Raw genomic sequence first — 18,569 nt, forward strand, 5'->3', positions numbered from 1 at the left:
CCAAGACACATATTAATCAAACTAAGAAAAATTAAATTCAAAGAAAAATATTAAAGCAGCAAGGGAAAAACAAAAAATAACATACAAAGGAATCCCTGTACAGTTATCAGCTGATTTTTCAGTGGAAACTCTGCAGGCCAGAAGGGAGTGGCAGGATATACTTAAAGTGATGAAAGAGAAAAACCTACAACCAAGATTACTCTACCCAGCAAGGATCTCATTCAGATTCAATGGAAAAGTCAAAAGCTTTTCAGACAAACAAAAGCTAAGAGAATTCACATCACCAAACCAGCTTTACAACAAATGCTAAAGAAACTTCTCTAAGTGGGAAACACAACAGAAGAAAAAGACCCACAGAAACAAACCCAAAGCAATTAAGAAAATGGTAATAGGAACATACATATCAATAACAACCTTGAATGTAAATGGATTAAATGTTCCAACCAAAAGACACAGACTGGCTGAATGGATACAAAAACAAGACCCATATATATGCTGTCTACAAGAGACACACTTCAGACCTAGGGACACAAACAGCCTGAAAGTGAAGGGATGGAAAAAGATATTCCATGCAAATGGAAATCAAAAGAAAGCTAGAGTAGCAATACTTGTATCAGATAAAATAGACTTTAAAATAGACTGTTACAAGAGATAAGGAGGGACACTACATAATGATCAAAGGATCAATCCAAGAAGAAGATATAACAATTATAAATGTTTATGCACCCAACATAGGAGCACCCCAATACATAAGGCAAATGTTAACAACCATGAAAGGAGAAATCGACACTACACTTAACACCAATGGACAGATCATCCAAACAGAAAATAAATAAGGAAACCCAAGCTTTAAATGACACAATAGACCAGATAGATCTAATTGATATTTATAGAACATTCCACCCCAAAGTGGCAGAATACACTTTCTTCTCAAGTGCACATGGAACTTTCTCCAGGATAGATCACATCTTGGGCCACAAATCAAGCCTCTGAAAATTTAAGAAAACTGAAATCATATCAAACATCTTTTCTGACCACAACGCTATGAGACTGGAAATCAATTACAGGAAAAAAACTAAAAAACACAAATACATGGAGGCTAAACAGTGCGCTACTAAATAACCAAGAGATCACTGAAGAAATCAAAGAAGAAATAAAAAAATACATAGAAACAAATGACAATGAAATCACGACGACCCAAAACCTATGGGACACAGCAAAAGCAGTTCTAAGAGGGAAGTTTCCAGCAATTCAACCTCACCTCAAGAAACAAGAAAAATCTCAAATAAACAATCTAACCCTACACTGAAAACAACCGGAGAAAGAACAGAGAAAACCCAAAGTCAGTAGAAGGAAAGAAATCATAAAGATCAGAGCAGAAATAAATGAAATAGAAATGAAGAAAACAATAGCAAAGATCAATACAACTGAAAGCTGGTTCTTTGAGAAGATAAACAAAACTGATAAATCCTTAGCCAGACTCATCAAGAAAAAAAGGGAGAGGATGCAAATCAATAAAATTAGAAATGAAAAGGAGAAATCACAACTGACACTGCAGGAATACAAAGGATTATAAGAGACTACTACAAACAACTATATGCCAATAAAATGGACAACCATGAAGAAGTGGACAAATTCTTGGAAAGGTACAATATTCCAAGACTGAACCAGGAAGAATTAGAAAATATAAACAGACCTATCACAAGTAATGAAATTGAAACCATAATTAAAAATCTTCCAAGGAACAAAAGTCCAGGACCAGATGGCTTCACAGGTGAATTCTATCAATCATTTAGAGAAGAGCTAACACCTATCCTTCTCAAACGCTTCCAAAAAGTTGCAGAGGGAGAAACACTCTCGTATTCATTCTACAAAGCCACCATCACCCTGATACCAAAACCAGAAAAAGATATCACAAAAAAGGAAAATTATAGACCAGTATCATTGATGAACATAGATGCAAAAATCCTGAACAGAATCAAACAGCACATTAAAAGGATCATACACTATGATCAAGTGGGATTTACCCCAGGGCTGCAAAGATTCTTCAATATATGCAAACCACATTAACAAATTATGCAAAGATTCTTCAATATATGCAAATCAATCAATGTGATATACCACATTAACAAATTAAGGAATAAAAACCATATGATCATCTCAATAGATGCAGAAAAAGCTTTTGACAAAATTCAACACCCATTTATCATAAAAACTCTCAAGAAAATGGGCATAGAGGGAACCTATCTCAACATAATAAAGGCTATATATGACAAACCCACAGCAAGCATCATACTCAATGGTGAAAAACTGAAAGCATTTCCACTAGGATCAGGAACAAGACAAGGATGTCCACTCTCACCACTCTTATTCAACATAGTTTTGGAAGTCCTAGCCATGGCAATCAGAGAAGAAAAAGAAATAAAAGGAATACAAATTGGAAAAGAAGTAAAACTGTCACTATTTGCCGATGACATGATACTATACATAGAAAATCCTAAAGATGTCACCAGAAAACTACTAGAACTGATCAATGAATTTGGTAAGGCTGCAGGATACCAAATTAATGCACAGAAATCTCTGGCATTCCTATACACCAATAACGAAAAATCAGAAAGAGAAATTAAGGAAACACTCCCATTTACCACTGCAACAAAAAGAAAAAAATACCTAGGAATAATCCTACCTAGGGAGACAAAAGACCTGTATGCAGAAAACTATAAGACACTGATGAAAGAAATTAAAGATGATACCAACAGATGGAGAGATATGCCATGTTCTTGGATTGGAAGAATCAATATTGTGAAAATGACTACCCAAAGCAATCTACAGATTCAATGCAATCCCTATCAAACTACCAATGGCATTCTTCGCAGAATTAGAACAAAAAATCTTACAATTCATATGGAAACACAAAAGACCCCAAATAGCCAAAGCAATCTTGAGAAAGAAAAACGGAGCTGGAGGAATCAGGCTCCCCGACTTCAAACTATACCACAAAGCTTCAGTAATCAAGACAGTATGGTACTGGCACAAAAACAGAAATATAGATCAGTGGTACAGGATAGAATGCCCAGAGATAAACCCACGCACATATGGTCACCTAATTTACGACAAAGGATGTAAGAACGTACAATGGAGAAAAGACAGCCTCATCAATAAGTGGTGCTGGGAAAACTGGACAGCTACATGTAATAGAATGAAATTAGCACACTCCCTAACACCATACACAAAAATAAACTCCAAATGGATTAAAGACTTAAATGTAAGACCAGACACTATAAAACCTTTAGAAGAAAACATAGGAAAAACACTCTTTGACATAAACCACAGCAAGATCTTTTTTGACCCCCCCTCCTAGAGTAACAGAAATAAAAACAAAAATAACCCAATGGGACTTAATTAAACTTAAAAGCTTCTGCACAGCAAAGGAAACCATAAACAAGACAAAAAGACAACCCTCAGAATGGGAGAAAATATTTCAAATGAATCAACAGACAAAGGATTAATCTCCAAAATATACAAATAGTTCATGGAGCTCAATATCAAAAAAACAAACAATCCAGTTAAAAAATGGGCGGAAGACCTAAATAGACATTTCACCAAGGAAGACATACAGATGGCCAAGAGGCACATGAAAAGATGCTCAACATCACTAATTATTAGAGAAATGTAAATCAAAACTATAATGAGGTATCACCTCACGCTGGTCAGAATGGCCATTATCAAACAAACTAGAAACAATAAATGCTGGAGAGGGTGTGGTGAAAAGGGAACCCTCCTGCACTGTTGGTGGGAATGTAAATTGATACAACCACTATGGAGAACAGTATGGAGGTTCCTTAAAAAACTAAAAATAGAACTACCATATGACCCAGCAATCCCACTGCTGGGCACACTGAGAAAACCATAATTCAAAAAGAGACATGCACCACAATGTTCATCGCAGCTCTATTTACAATAGCCAGGACATGGAACCAACCTAGATGTCCATCAACAGATGAATGGATGAAGAAGATGTGGCACATATATACAATGGAATATTACTCAGCCATAAAAAGAAACAAAATTGAGTTATTTGTAGTGAGGTGGATGGACCTAGAGTGAAGTAAGTGAGAAAGAAAAACAAATACCGTATGCTAACGCATATATATGGAATCTTAAAAAAAAAAATGTTACTGATGAACCTAGTTGCAGGGCAGAAATAAAGAGGTAGACATAGAGAACGGACTTGGTGACATGGGGTGGGAGGGCAAAGCTGAGGCGAAGTGAGAGTAGCATTGACATATACACACTACCGAATGTAAAATAGTTGGCTGGTGGGAAGCAGCCGCATGGCACAGGGAGATCAGCTTGGTGCTTTGCGATGACCCAGAGGGGTGGGACAGGGAGGGTGGGAGGGAGGCTCAAGAGGGAGGGGATACGGGGACATGTGTGGGCATATGGCTGATTTGCTTTGTTGTGCAACAGAAACTAACACGGTATTGTGAAGCAATTATACTCCAGTAAAGATCTATTAAAAATAAATAAATAGGGCTTCCCTGGTGGTGCAGTGGTTGAGAGTCCGCCTGCCAATGCAGGGAACACGGGTTCGTTCCCGGTCCGGGAAGATCCCACATGCCGCGGAGCGGCTGGGCCCGTGAGCCATGGCCGCTGAGCCTGTGCATCCGGAGCCTGTGCTCCGCAACAGGAGAGACCACAGCAGTGAGAGGCCCGCGTACCACAAAAAAATAATAAAATAAATAAATTTTAAAAATAGTTTAAAGAAAAAGTCTGCCCCTTATATTCCTTTTTTTTTTTTTGGCCTTGCTGCACGGCTTGCAGGATCTTAGTTCCCTGACCAGGGATCAAACCCGGGCCCTCAGCAGTGAAAGTGCCGAGTCCTAACCACTGGACCGCCAGGGAATTCCCTGCCTCTTATATTCTGATTCGCTAATTCTCCTCCATGGACGCATCCCACAACCAAAGCACCCAGGCCAAATGACTTACCCACAAAAACCCGGCCAATTTAGGACAAGAAACCTAGATTACTGCAGGACCTGGGTGGTTCTTTTTGTCTCCAGGCCTCAGTTTCCTGACCCATCTCATGGGAGTGCTGGGCAGGCTGTCCCCCCAAAGCCCGGTCTTCCCTGTTCGTTCCGCTGAGCTGGGTCAAGTCCGTGCACACCGGCACGTGGTCAGGACCCCATAGAATGGTAGAGGCCCCTCAGCTCTCCATTCGCACCTGCCCCCAGGCCCGTCTGGTCTCCAGGAACACTTACCCAAGGCCAAGTGGAGGCGGAGAGGGAGCAGGGATCAGAACCTCGGAGGCCGGTTCCACGTCCTGGCCCGGGCTGCTAGACCATGCCCTGCAAGAGAGGACAGACCAGTCATGTGGGGTGGGGACACCCCAGCTCAGAGCAACTGACTTTCTCCCCGGTCGGTTCCGTGCAATCCACGTACATTTCCCTGTTATCTTCTCGTAATACTAGGTTCTCGCCCTCCACAGCAATGATCATGGTTTATATGCACTCACTGGAGCGGTCCTGAGGACAGGAACAGAGTAGCTCACCCAGCCGGAAAGCCCAGGCCCCCACAGTGTGAGGGCCCCCGGGGCTCCCCTTGCTGCTGCAGACTGAGGGGTTGCAGCTCCCCCGAACTGACTGTGAGCTCCACAAGGGCAGGGAGGCGGCGTCTTTGTTTCTGAGCAGCAGGCTCCTGGCCCAGAGCCTGTATGCAGCAGGTGCTCAATAAATAATCCGTGTTTGACGAACGAGTGCCCCAAAATGCATCACACGGACATTACTGCAGGCAGAGTGCACTTTGCTCAGAGTTGAAATTCGACCCTGCTTCACCAATACAGAGCTTCATATGCCAGTTACATTATTTAAACTCACTGCTAGGATTCCAGACGTGGAGCAGAAAAGGCACACATCTTTCCACCAGAAATACTCACTGGAGGTCACTTACAGATTTTATACATATACATACACACACATATATATCCATATGTAACATTTTTAATAGACTTTATTTTTTAGAGCAGTTTTATGTTCACGGCAAAATAAAGCAGAAAGCACAGAGATCCCACAGACCCCCTGTCCCCCAGACACAACTTTCCCCACCTTCAGCAGCCCCTCCACACACCGGGGTGTACGTGTTACGATCGGTGGACCTACAATGGTACATATTATCACCCCAAATCCATAGTTCACACGAGAGTTCATTCTTGGTGTTTTACATTCTGTGGGTTTGGACAAATGTTTAATGTCCTGTATCCGCCATTATAGTATCATACAGAGCAGTTTCACTGCCCTAAAATTCCTCTATGCTCGCCTCGTCTCATATTTTGAAAAGGCGCTTTCATGTCAATGATCTCAGCGAATTCATCTCACGACTCTGTGATCTCTGCTTTGACACTCAGGGAAATCAAGGTCTGGACAGGGTCAAGGGCCCTCCACAAGGTCACCCTCGTGAAAACCAGTAACAAGAGTCGGTGGCAGAATGTGCTAGAAGCATTGTGTCTGGTGGTCATTTTATCATCCCACCCTCCTAACAGCCCTGGCGGGGAAGGTCCATTCTAACCCCCGGTTTACAGAGGAGCAAACAGACTTGGGGACACTTGCCAAGGTCACACGCGGCTAAGTGGGACGGTCAAAATGCAAATCCCTAAACCCACTTCTGCTCTTTCCAGATGCACTTGTTAGTTACAGGGGCTTATAGGAGGCATGAGAATGCAGGGGGAAGGCACCGCCTCGGGTTAGGGGGGCTTTTGCTTTCCCGGAGCTGGAGCAGGTAGGTCCCAGGGCTGCAGCCCTCCTGGGGGGACCCCGCCCTCCAGCCATACTGCACAATTAATACCTAGGGGCCTCGCCTGGCTGCAGGTCAGTCCGACATCCGGCCACAGAGGCCCCACCATTCCCAGCCTCGTGGGGGCAGCCCTGCAGGAACATCGAGCTCAGGGATCAGCTCAGGGATGGATGAAAGCATCCCTAGACCACATGGACACCGTCCTGTCTCACCAGACACACCCCAGCTCTCACGGGGCAAGCTCTGTGCAGTGGGGAGAGCAGAGAGGTGCGCCTGTGCTGAGCGGCCCTGTGATCTCTACCATCCTTAGTTTCCCCATCTGTGACAAAGCGGAGGGGCTGGATCCCTGGGAGGCTGGGCCAGCTCTGACACCAGGCTTCCTAGCAGGAGGGGCCATCATTCCAGAGGCTTCTGGCTCCCAGGCTGCTTGGGAACACTCCATTAACTCAAATTGCAAATTTCCTCCTGGCTCTATCGCTGAGCCACAGGGGCTCCCCTGGCCACCAGCTTTCCTGTGACAGATAAAGATTACAGTCATTGCTCGAGATGGAATCGAGGAGCAGAAGTCATTATGCAGAAATAATTATGTTGAGTTATGTCTGGTTGCTCCTGATTTCTGCCTCACAATTGTCTTACAAATGGTCCTGCCTCTTCCTCTCCGGGACAGCAAACTGCGGAGGCCTGGGTGATTCAGACAGACCTCCTGGGCCCAATTGTACTGCTCCAAACTCCTCCTGCTGGGTGGGGCATCAGCATGGTAGGGCAAGGTTCTCTGTGACACCCTTTCCTTTCTCTGGGCACTTGGGACAGAGGAGAGGTAGAAGACAAAAGCCCTGGGGAGGGGGCACACTCACTGACTCACCCACATGCCCCACTGCATTGAACCCTCCTAGGAGGCCCTCTTCACCCATCACTTTCTCCTGGGGCCCTGCCTGACCTCTCAGCCCTTTGTTCACGTTAGGCCTAAGGCACCTCCCTCTCTTAGGTCTGGGGTCTCTGAGGAGTGACTCAGGCAGTGACTAGGATTGATTCATTCTTGTACTCCCAGCTCCTAGCACAGAGCAAGGCCTCGGGAGAACAGAGAGGGCTGTGTGGCTGGACTGCTTGGGCTCAAATCCTAGCTCTCCTATTCCCTAGCTGTGTGACCCTGGCCCATTATTTAACTTCTCTCTGCCTCAGTTTTCCAGGCTGTAAAATGGAGACGATGATAATCCGACCTAGTTCTCAAGCTCTTATAAAGATTAAATGAGCTAATGTACACACACACAAAAGACTTGCTCATAGGAAGAACGCACTACATGTCAACACTGACTAAAAGAGCAGAGAGGTCTCGAAAACATTCTTGTAAGACTCTAAGCCAACTAGAAAGACACAAACTATTGAAACTGACTCAAGAAGAAATATGTCTGAAATACCTAGAACAAGGCAAGAGATTGAATTAATAATCAAAAAATTACTCACAAAGAAAAGCCCAGATGGTCTCACTGCTGAGTTCTGTAAACACTTAAAGAATTAATAACAATTCTTAACAAACTCTTCCAAAAAATAGAAGAGGAGGGAACACTTCCCAACTGGTTCTATGAGGGTAGTACTACCCTGATACCAAAACCAGATAAAGGCTTCACAAGCGAAGAAAGCTATAGACCAATGTCCTAATGGGCGTGGATGAAAAGAGAAACAAACCAGCCCTCAACAAAATACTAGCAGACCAAATCCAGCAACATAAAGGATAAAAAGAATTATACATCACACCAAGTGGGATTTATCTCAGGAATGCAAGGTTGGTTTACCATCTGAAAATCAATTAAGGTAGTATATCATACAATAAAATAAAAAGCAAAATCACTTGCTCGTCTCGATGCAGAAAAAGCATTTGACAAATCCAACATCCCTTCATGATCAAAACACTCAAACTGGCATAGAAGGAAACTTCTTCCGTCTGACAAAGGGTAGTTGTGAAAAACTCACAGCCAACATCATACTTAATGGTGAAAAGACCAGATGCTTTTTCCCTAAGATCAGGAATGAGACAAGGATGCCCACTCTTGCCACTTCTCTTCAACATTATACGAGAGGTTCTAACCAGGACAACTAGGCAAGAAAAAGAATACAAGCCATCTGAATTGGAAAGAAGAAGTGAAATTATTTCTATTTGCAGATGACACGATCTTATATATAGAAAATCCTAAGGAATCCACAAAAAAAAAAAAACCACCTAAATAGAATTAATAACATAAGTTAAGTAAGCTTGCTGGATACAAGATCAACATACAAAAATTAATTGTATTTCTGTACACTTGCGATGAAAAATCCGAACACGAAATTAAGGAAACAATTCCATTAGCAACAGCATCACATATAGTTGTAAATGTACTAAAAACCACTGCGCTGTATACTTTCTAAGCGTGAATCGTATGGAACGTGGATTCTACCTCAATAAAGCTGTTTTTAAGAAAACAGAATCCAAGCCAGCGCTCTCGTACTTCTCTACCTCAGAGGACAGAACGGCAAAGGCGCAGGGAGACAAGCCACAGGGCTTCCCAGTGCTACAGCCCGGGGACCCAACGGGGCTCAGAGCGCGTCAATGTGGCCGACCTTGAGAACCTGGTAGACTCAAGTCCAGGCTGAGCTGCAAAAGTGCCTTGAAACACCCGCCTCTCCCCACAGCATGCACTCCAGAAACATGCTGAGTGCCTGCAATGTGTATTAGGTGCAGGGACACTGGCCCAACTTTTGAGGAGCCCACAGCCCAGTGGGGTACCCGCAGGCCTGTGCCAGATGTCAGGGGTGGGCAGCCAAACACAAGCTCTAAGGATGGCTCTGCATTCACGGAGGTGATCTGGTCCACTGGCGGGGCAGGGAGGGCGGAATCCCTCAGGATACACCCTCGGTCCAGGCTGAAAGAGCTCAGTTCCCGAAACCACACGTGCTGCCCCGCAGGGCACTCACTGTGAATCGCCACCTAAGAAGCAGCAGTTCTAGGGCCATTTCTGGGGTCAGTTCCTCCTCTAGGTGCCCAGGCCTGGAGGGCTCAGTGCCCATCGTCCTTGCTGGCCAGCCCTTGGGAAAGGCAGCTACACAAGCTTTTTCCTGCCAGGGCTCGACGCCTCCTCTCGCCCAGCCACAGGCCTCCTGGGCTGTCCCTGATCTGCCCGCTCACACCAGGGTGGATGTGTGCTCAAGAGATGACAAATTATTTTAATATATCCTGAAGTCCAACTTAATTAAGCAGCAAAGTCCCGGTGGGAGAAAAATATAGTGGGTCTGGAGTCAAAGACGGATGGATTTTGGATTATGACTATTTCTGAGGTGACTGTGGTTTTAGGATGACTAATCCCCCCACGGTCCCCAGGTAATCAGGGCAGTGGCTCGCAGAATACTTTCACACAGACATTTGGCACAAGACAGAGGCATTTTCTTCTACTGCTCAATTCAAGAACTGAGTTAGAGGGGCTGCATGTCCTGCAGATGTCCCCGGGGGCGGGAAAGACCACAGAACATACCATGGAAGCCAAGACGTGCTGGTGAGACCACACAGGATGCAAGCTTCACAAAGGGGAGCAGGACTGTAAAGGACATCAACGCGATAGCGAGCTAAACCCTGAGCCCTGCGTGGCCACGACCAGTACCCAGCACTAGCCCTCCGGTCACCTGGGGCCCTGGCGGCTGGCCAGCTGCATTCCCAGCTGCCAGTGGGCACTCACAACGTCTTGTGTCCACTCCCATTACTTGGGTATTTGAGCTCATGTCACTAAACAAAAGGAACCTACAATCTCCAACCGTTTTGAAAAACTGTCATATTTACTAAAGATGACTACACACACTCCATGAACCAGAAATTCAACTTCTTGATGTATTCCCGACAGAAAGTGGACCTATGTCCACTGAGAAGGCTCACAGCTGCACGACTTGTAAAAGTCCCTGGTGGAAGCTGTCCCTGTGTCTATCCACCATCAATGAATAAGAAACTGTAACGCGTTGGTACAGCGGAGGACCACAGAGCCATCAAAACGCACCTCAGTGACACATGACACATAGACGAAGCTCTAAGCATGACGCTGAGTGAGACGGGAAGACACAGAAGAGGACATGCTGTGCGAGTCCATCTACACAACGGACGTATGGTGATTAGCACCAAGCTAGCGGCTGTTCCTGGTGGGGGGCGATGACCAGAAATGGTCAGGAGGGGGCTTCTGGGTGCTGGGACACAGATTTGTTCATTTTGTGAAAACTGACCAAGCTGTCCACTTAATGCACGCAAGTTAAATTTCAGTAAAAAGTTCAAGAAAGGAAGCGAGGCACCCGCTGTCATTCCTGCATCCATCCCAGCCCACCCGGCAGATCTGGGGGCTTCCCGGGAGACCCACCCAGGCTGAGGACTGGTGGTAACTGTTCTCATCGCCCATGGACATCTCCTAAGACAGGTCCACTTATAAAATGGTGGAAAGAGAGAGCTCTGAAGTCGGGCAGGCTGGGTTCAGGCCCTAACCTCCTCCAGGGGCCCCAGTTTCCCCATATCTGTCCAGGGAAGCTGCTAGAGATGTGAGTTTTCACAAAGTGAGACCCCTGTGGACCCAGCGCCTAGCCTGCACTTCCTGAAATGTCAGCCACCCATTTATTGGACAGAAATTTACTGATGAACTACTGTATATGCCAGGCATCAGGGGTACTGAGTACTGACCAGCACCCCACTTCTCAGAGGGCTGGCTTTCCAGTAACAAGACCCCAAAAGAGAAAGTAAGTGCAGATCACAAACTGCTAGGAAAAAAATCAAATGAAGTGATCTGACAAAGATTATCAGGGGACTAGGGGTTAGGGCAATACCCTAGCTTGGATGCTCAGGGAAATCCTGAGTCAGGGACACACATGAGGAGGAAGGGACAGACTTAGGAAGACAGCTCAGAGCAGAGTGAACAGCAAGTGCAAAGGCCCTGAGGCAGGAGTGTGCTTGGCATTGTCAAGGAGCAGTAAGTGCAAAGGCCCTGAGGCAGGAGTGTGCTTGGCATTGTCAAGGAGCAGCAAGAAGGTGAGTGTGGCCAAAGCACGGCAAACAAGGCCAGGGTTGGGGGTAAGAGATGCGGTCAGCAGTGAGCAAGGGCTCAGAGGACGGGGCAGGGAGTTCACATTTTTATTTTAAGCACAATTGTTGTAGAAGAGCTCTGGGAAACCAGAGAGTGCTACAAAAATACCAGGCATTGGGGAATGGGATTATAAGATTCCCTGGAACTGAGGGCAGCAAAAAGTGGGAACTTCTGGCGACCCTCCAGGCGTCCCCCAGTGGTGGGGGGTTGGGGGTAGGGGCAGGTTACTTCTAAAGGTCCTGCACTTCCTTGAGACGTAACATTCGAGTTTGTTCACTCTTGATCCTCCGTGGGCAGGAAAGAACATAAAATGGCTCATTGCCCACTAATGAATTCCTAGAGCCTCCGGAGGCCCAGCCACTGCTCCCACTCGACAGGCTCCTGATGCCAAAGACCAAGGGCCATAAAAACCCTGCCTGGCGTTCTTCTCAGGCGGCGTCTGATGCACCTCCTGTTCCCGACAGAGGAGGAAAAAGCAAAGCTTTGCCAACAGAGAACAAAGAGGCAGCCACAGGGGAAACACCGGTAGGCCCGGGGAAGGGGGAGCAAGAAATCCAAGCCCGAGCCGGCAATTTCTATCTGGGGGCACATTCCGCCCACAGATACGCCCACCGTCAGCCGTCAGTCTCGGCCAGAGAACGAGCCTCACGCTTTTGCAGTTGAGGGGACCCTAGAGACCCCAGGCTGGTGCCGGGAAGTGGCCAGGCCTCCCCCACCCCCGTTGAGGCCACCTCACCTGCCGTGTACATGGACCTCCACCACGAATTCACTTGGGAGGAAAAGATTCCGCTGCAAAGAATAATAACAAAGAAAAACCACCCACGTTGTCCCACCCTTTCTCTCACTTTGCAGTTGAGCAGACAAACATCCCCGAGAGAAGGGTCTCACCCAGGATCACAGAGCGAGGTCCAAGCCCGACCTCTCACCCAGGATCACAGAGCCAGGCCCAAGCCCGACACGGTCCTGGAGGGGTGCAGGCGCTTTCAATCTGCTGCGCAGAGATGCGAGGATTCAGGCCCCTTCCAGGTGCTCAGACTGCATGACACCTGTCCCCGCTGGTCACTTGTCCCGTGAGCTGGGCCACAGGCCTCTCTCTTAAATGTTCTGAGAATTTTACGAGTAACGACGTTGGAGAAGAGAGGGGAAGGGTTTCGAACGAGCTGTCAACATTGCTCTTTTCCTTGAAAGCCCGTGGGCAGGAGAGGACAGGAATGATGCGCCCCATGAACGGCAGCAAGGGCCACACCCGCGACCCCAGTTGACTTCATGACAGCGGGGCGACACACTGGATTCAGTCTCACCCCCACTTCATGGATGAGAACACTGAGGCCCAGAAGTTCAGGGTCTCTCCTGGAGCCACAGGGCCAGAGAAAGGAAGAGACTGTGGGCTTCTGACTCCCACTCAGGTCACTCAGGGGAGGTGTCAGCACTCCCAAAGGGGCTACTTGATGTCCAACCAGTTCCTCCCCCTCAGAACAGCTGTCCCTTCGAGGAAGGAGGCTCTCTGCCGGCCCGGGACGTGCCCGGTCTGGTCCCAGGCTTGAGGTGGGAGCTAGCTCTGGCCAGCCCACCTGCTTCTCTGCCCCGTGTGCCTCAATCCACTGACCCGATGGCCCATGAGTCGGCCGACTGTCCAGACACAGAGGGCACACAGACCCAGAGCCCTGCCCTCTTGGGGCTTAAGTTCTGGTTACATATGGTTCATGCCACACATTATAAGTCCTGAGGGGGGAGGGGGAGGGGTTTGCAATTCTACACAGGAGCCAAGGAAGGGGTCACCAGGTGACAGTGGCCATGCCTTGTAGACAGGCACCCCGTGGCCTCTGTTCTCTGGCTGCAGGCCCAGGCGGGGTCCCTCACCATGGACGTCTGGAGTAAGTAATGACGAGGAAAGAGAGCACGGGGGCGCCCGTACCGCACCTGCCATCCCAAAGTCCCCTCCCTTCACAGCCAGTGCGGCCACAGCTGGGCAACAAAGGACAGGAAGGCCGCTTCTCGACAAGGTGTCCCTGGGCCCACCCTGGATGCCCCGCACAGCAGGTACTAGAGCATCAGGAATGGGGGTGGGTAGCAAGCACCCCCTTCACATGGAAACGGCCCGAAGCGCATCAGATTTGGACTCTGACATGTCACCATGTGGCTCTGGGCAAGTCACCTGTCCCTTGTGACTGCTTCCACCCCGTGAGCTCCCGCAGGGGACTGCAAGGACCAGAGGAGGCGACACATTCACGTGGAGGCCCTTGAAGCGCCTAGCGTTTAAGGCTCTACCTCAGGACCACTGGGCACACTCACACGCCGCCCCAGTCCCAGGATCACCCCCCACCTGTAGATGGGGAAACGGAGGCTCAGAGACATTAAGCCACTTTCCCGAGGTCACACAGCGGGACGGTGCTATGCCAGCTGCGCCTGCCGGGCCCCGCGGGCCATGTGACCTGCGCGGGGGAGGCTGCCAGAGAGTACACCTTGCCTTCGAGGAGCGACGGACAAAGGAGCGAGGAAAGCGGCGCTAAGTAAGCATTGAGGTGTAATTAAGCGAGACGCGCAAGGCAGCGCAGAGGGTAGTGAGGTGGGGTCTGTGCAGAGGGGCCCCTGGCCAGGCTGCCCGCAGAGCAGTCTCCTCAGGCCAGCCTCCAGATGCCTGCCCCGTGCCCTGACTGAAGCCCTGGCGGTCCCCCAGGCCCCAGCACTGAGCGTTTGAGGACTCTGACAATCCAGCCCCAGTCCAGGTACCCCTGGGGCCTCAGGTTGAGGATGTGGAAAATTCCGAGACTCCTTCCCACACAGCCTCCCCCCATTCCCGGGGCGCTGGGAGTCTGTGAGGCCTGCCTGGAAGCCGCCTGCTGGGGCTGCTGGCCCTGGAGACTGAGCGCTGGGAGGGCTGGGTCTTGTTCCTACATCTGTCATGCACGGCGCCTGGAAGGCGGCGGAGCAGACCCTCAGTCCGCGTTTAACGAATCAATCGGCAACCAGGCCGCTCCGAGGAAGAGGAGATTCGAGATGAGGCTGCTGAGAACAACACAGCCAGACCATGGGGGGCTTTGAGCACTGGGGTCCAGGTCGCTTTTGGCAATACGGAGCCACGGTGGGCTCTTAAGCGAGGGATTAGGAGGAGGACCTGCGTGGCAGCCTGGGCAGGAAGGAAGGACAGCAGTGCCGAGGCTGGTGTCAGGGAGACCATCGGAGGAGTGGGGGTGAGCGACGCGGGCACTGACACTCGTGAATATCGGGGATTTTTACGGGTGACTGCGATCACGTGTGGCTTTCAGCTGGTCACACACAGAAATGGGAAACAACCCCGCCCCCCAAGACAGAACTCTAGTGCACTGTTGGCATTAATGTCCTAGTTGCCGGTCCACCCTGAAACCCCCAGGCCAGCTTGTGCTCCGGTCTGTGCTTCCCAAAGCAGGTAACCGGGAGGAAAAGCATAACTTCCCCACAAAGAAAGGAAAGCGCCTAGAGAGCATCTGGGCTCCCCTGAAACGCAGCAGCCTGCAAAGCAGCCCGCCAACGGGCAGCCAGGGCCGTGGAGCATTGAAGCAAGTTCTCCTGCGAAGCCACTTATCCAGCCACTTATTCAGCACAGAGCTCGCGCAGCCGAAGCGCCGTATCCGTGATGAAGGGATAGTCATCTGAAAACACAAATAAATTATTCATTCCCCGCAAACGAGCAGCCTCTGGGCTCCTGCGGCAGCTGAAAGGCTCTGCGAATCCTATTAGCGACAGCGCTCAGCCGAGCAGACGCTGGATCCCGCCGCCGCCCGGTGTAGGCGGCTCTAGCCGGGAGCTGCCCACGCTGCGGTCCAGTCCGCGTCCGCGGGTGAAAGAAGCCCGGCGCCACGTGGAGAATCACAGCACTGCCGGCCTAACCCGGGCGGCACGGGGCCCCTGGGCAGAGCATTTACACCGGAGGACCGGGTCCCAAGGAGCTGCCTTCCACACAGAGCCTCCCCAGGCCCCCACTCCGGGGTCTGCATCGCCCTACCACCACCCATCAGGACCCAAGCCTGGGGTCGGCCCGCTTGCTCGAATGCAGAGTCCCAGGCCCTGCCCCAGACACCCTCTGGGGCTCAGTCCGCAGCACCGCATTTCCCACACACGCTGGAGCTGAGGTCACCAGGAGAAAGTGCTGGGGTCCCCGAGTCACCCCCGGATCAACGGCAGCTCAGCCGGCCTCGCAGCCCTGGACAGCCCTAGGTCAGGTTCTGGGCCTCTCAGGGCCCCAGGTGCTCTGGGGGGCTCTTGGGAGGATGACAAGAAAGAACCTTTGCAAAGCAACTGTCACACATGGGTCTCTGCCCTCTCCGTGTCTGTATCTTTGATTCCAGCCTCTCAGCTCACTTCACAGCTGGGAAGAAAAGCCTCAGGGGTTTTGACTGCCAAGGCGGGGCTCCGCGCCACTATTTCCTCCGCCTGGAACACGCCCTCCGCACGCGGGCTCTGTCCCTCCATCCCCGTCCTTGCAACGAGGGGTCTTCTGCAAGAGCGACACTTCTCACCTCTCTCCTTGGCGGGGAGGAAGGAGGGGGCTTATCTGACCTGGCTAAAGAAACGACCTTCCAACCTCATTCCCCCAGCCCCGCTCCCGTCTCCCCTACTCTGTCCCGACAGTGGACGCTGGCAGTGGGTCTGCTGTCTGCCTACGACTGGGAAACATTTTTAAGAGTGAGAGCAAGTAGCAGGAAGCTGATTCTGGCCACAGAGCAAGCTTGCCAATCCAGAAGTACCAGCAAAAATAGGGTGTGTGTGTGTGTGTGTGTGTGTGTGTGTGTGTGTGTGTGTGTGTGTGTGTGTGTGTGTGTGTGTGTGTGTGTGTGTGTGTGTGTGTGTGTGTGTGTGTGTGTGTGTCTGGAGACATTTCTGGTCATTATAACGGGGGCGGGGGTGGGGGATCGGCAGTGGGGGAGCCATCTACTGGCACCTGATGGGTAAAGGCAAGGATGCTCGTAACACCCCAGTGCACAGGTCGCCCCACCACAAACAGTCATGCAGCCCAAGCTGTCCACAGTGCCAAGGGTCAGATCCTGACATAAACGCTGTCCCCTGTTGCTCACCACTTGGGTCCACCTCTCCACTGGTTTCAGCATCTAGTGGCCTGGGGTGTGCGGATGGAACCACACCCTCATCCCCAAATGCCAGGTCAAAGGTCCTGCAGGGCGCAGAGCCACTGCTCTGCCCGCACCCACTGCTCTGGAATCGTGGCGACCACAGCCACGTTTTACACTCACCCCACTCGGGGGCAGCGGGCAGTGTTTTAGGAAGCCCAGCCCTCGGGGTAGTATGAGCCCCCATGAAGACCTGGGGGCTGCCTCTGTCCTGCACCAGCGGTGACCCAGGCCAACCAAGACGCCCAGGGGTTCCCACGTTTGACCCTTCTCACAGGAGTGATGGGCTGGTCTCTGAGATGGAACAGAAGTCTCATTTATGCATCCTTTCACGCATTCAAAACACATTCAATTGAACACCTACTATGTGCCAGGCACTTCCCCAGGTGTTACCGATGCAACAGGGAACATGCGCAATTCTTGCTTTCAAGGAGCTCACTTAAGTGTCCCAGGAGATTATGGGGCAAAGTGACAAGTGCCATAAGGAGAGTGAGTATAAAATTCGAGGGGGGCCGTGGTGAGATGTACAGCCCTACCTAAGGATCTGGGAAGGCTTCTTGGAGGAGGTGACATCTAAATGGCAACCTGAAGGATGACTAAGAGTTAGCCATGCAGAGAAAGAGGAAATGCAGAGGGGTGGGGTCTAGGGAGAAGCTTTTCCAAGGATTCCCAAGATGCTCCCTCACCCAGGCAGGGGCAGTTGACACACCACAGGGTGGTGGGCGGCTGCAGTCAGGACCCCCAGCTCCCAGGTTAAAGGGATCTGAGAGGATCAGGTGGGGAAGCCTTTGCCAGGAGCCCACAGGCTTGTGTCCAGCAGGGCTGGCCTGGGTGGAAGAAGCCCAGGGGCCAGTCATATTGAAGACACAAACAGCAGACACACATCCACCCCCGCCCAGACCACAGCAGTGGCCCTGCGTAAATACCCTCTGGCCTCCCGAGGAGGCAGGCTGACCTCTGCCGGCCAGCCCACCACCTTCTCACCATCCCCAGGGCGCAGGACCCTGGTGTCCCTAGACCAAGCCAGCCTCGTGCACTTCCTGACTGAGAGCTGGATTTTTTTTTTTTTAATTATAAATTTACTTTGGCAAAGGGAAACGCAGCCCACAGTTTCACAACCAGCTCTGCCTACACCTCTTCGGTACTGTAGACATTTGTGCAGTTAAAATTGTGCCAAGGTTTTCTGCAGTGATGACAATTCCTGTCTCGACCTCCAGGTAGACCCGGCGCAGGGAGCCCACCCTCCATTACAAGAGGGCCCCCTGGCTCCCGGAAGCTTTGCCCAGAGGACGCACAGCCGGGCCTGCTCCGGACTCCAGCTCGGAGGCTGCAGTGCAGCCCGCGTGGACCAACCGGGAAGAGTCAGGATCCGCGTGTGCGCAGAAGCCTCCCACGTCTTTCCATTTTTTCTCAAACCTGCACGCTCATGAATGAATGAATCTGCACTAAACCAAAGTGCACAGCTTGCCTTTAACCCTGTTAAATTCGTCTTATGTTCCACTCGTCCTTTCAACCTACCAGAGCTTCTGGAATTTCATAGCTCTCCAGTTTTGTACCCTCAGCCAATCTGATACACATGCCACATCTTATAAAGCGG

General features: G+C 50.1%; 1 protein-coding gene across 1 annotated transcript in view; it reads right to left on the reverse strand.

Annotated features, from left to right (window-relative positions):
• HPCAL1 (hippocalcin like 1) overlaps positions 1-18,569 on the reverse strand; it is a 111,146-nt gene that overhangs the window by 27,214 nt on the left and 65,363 nt on the right. The window contains exon 2 of the mRNA XM_030844534.3: positions 5,262-5,348. The gene's annotated coding sequence lies outside the window, so the exon portion shown is untranslated. The remainder of the gene's footprint in view (positions 1-5,261; positions 5,349-18,569) is intronic.

Source organism: Globicephala melas, chromosome 12 (assembly GCF_963455315.2).
Source record: "Globicephala melas chromosome 12, mGloMel1.2, whole genome shotgun sequence".
In the NCBI taxonomy this organism is placed as follows: domain Eukaryota; kingdom Metazoa; phylum Chordata; class Mammalia; order Artiodactyla; family Delphinidae; genus Globicephala; species Globicephala melas.